Source organism: Limulus polyphemus, unplaced genomic scaffold (assembly GCF_000517525.1).
Source record: "Limulus polyphemus unplaced genomic scaffold, Limulus_polyphemus-2.1.2 Scaffold848, whole genome shotgun sequence".
NCBI classification, from domain to species: Eukaryota; Metazoa; Arthropoda; class Merostomata; order Xiphosura; family Limulidae; genus Limulus; species Limulus polyphemus.
The window spans coordinates 117278-119128 of record NW_013666458.1 but is presented as its reverse complement, the minus strand read 5'-3'; positions in this window follow the sequence as shown (position 1 = coordinate 119128).

Sequence of the window (1851 nt, the reverse complement as noted above, 5' to 3'; positions counted from 1 at the left end):
AACATAACAGCAATTGTACAACGTTTGGACAAGTATTTTGTCATCATCAGGTGATCACCGTCTCCAAGCATTATTATTCTGTACTAAACATTTATTTACAGTTTTACCCCAAAATAAAAACAAAGAACGCATTATATATATCGTATTATTATATACTTGATCAGTATAGTATAATTGTTTACTTTTGCTTTAAAATACAGATTAACTTTTGTAGTATATCCGTTAATCTGTCTTTAACTGGTATATTTTATAAAACTCGAGATTGGCTTTTTTATGTGAATTTAGAAACGAGAATTTACTTTATGTTTACGGTTTACCTTTTTTCGATGTTTAGTCTGTTTAGGTCCATTATATATATATATGTATATTGGTTTTGTATTCGGTTACATGTCACAAACAAAATCAAGATTAAAATAAAAAATCTCATGGTCGTACTCTACAGTTGTTCATCCATGAAAACTACAAGGTATTCAAGGGTGCACGTCATTATTACTTCCCTAAACTATCATCAAAATATAAATATTTTTAATGTGTGACAAACGTGGACAACATGCCTTATTTATAAACAAATAAAACACTATTCCCATTATATTATTTCTTTACTGTTTTAAACGAGTCTGTCTTTTGTAAAACACAAAGCTAGGTAATAAGCTATCTGACCTGTGCCCAGCACGAGTATTGGAACCTAATTTTTAGTATTAAAAATCCGCAGACTTACCGCTTAGCCACTAGGGGGCTGTTCTTTCTGAAACAGGAGGATAGTGTATAAACTATTTTATTTTTCACGGGATTTCTTTTTACACTGTAAAAGTGCACTTACATATAATTTTGAATAAAACTGCGTACGTTAATATTCTTTAGACTGCTAAATTGATTAAATAACTGATAAACTAAACTTGGAGTAATAGAAACTACACTTTGTTTTAATCATACGTGCTCGACTGTCTTGCCATCTAGTGAATTCAAATGACAATTATTGCGTATTATTAGACTATCTTTAGAAAACTAAAATGCATCAAATAATAGTTCGAAAGACCCAATAAATCAATTGTTTTCAAAAGGTAGACTACCATACTCCAGTAATAAGCATGTTATCGTATTTCAAAGTTATTAATTATTCTATTTCAACACATTTCTATAACTAGAAGCAATGTCTTTAACTATAAGTTACATTTCAGTTTGACAACAATCGAAATTGCACCCGTTTCTAAACTACAAGAAGACTAAAACTAAAATAGAGGAGTATATATATCTATTCTATTGTCAGATTTAGTGCAAGACCTATTGTGTGACCACTTTAAGAACAAATAAACAGACGAATCTGACTGCCGTATACCTTTTCAAAAAGTTATCGGGTGAAATATAATGCTAAAATTCGGGGTTCGATCCTAAGGTGGGTAGAACAAGTAAATAGCCCGTTATTTTCACTTAACAACAAAACAAGTTATTGTACTAAAAATATAGCTGTCACTGTTACAAACTCCAAATGATTAGAGCAAAGCCTTTGAGTCATCAATAATCTAATTTCGAAATAATGTCTGGCTAAATCATAATATTTCTTTAAACTTGTTTTCCAAAATATACTCATTTGATATAAGATAAAAACTATCATCTTATAATTTTAATTAACGTGATATATATATAATATTAATAATCAAAATAAACATATTAAAGTAAAGAAGCAACAACGTGTAATTTAGTGGCAAGTTTGTTTGTTTTTTAATTATACACAAAGCTACACAAGGGCTATCTGTGCTCTGCCCACCACGGGTATCGAAACCCTGTTTCTAGCGTTGTAAGTCCGCAGACATGCCGCTGTGCCACTGGGGGGCTTAGTGGTAAGTGAAAACC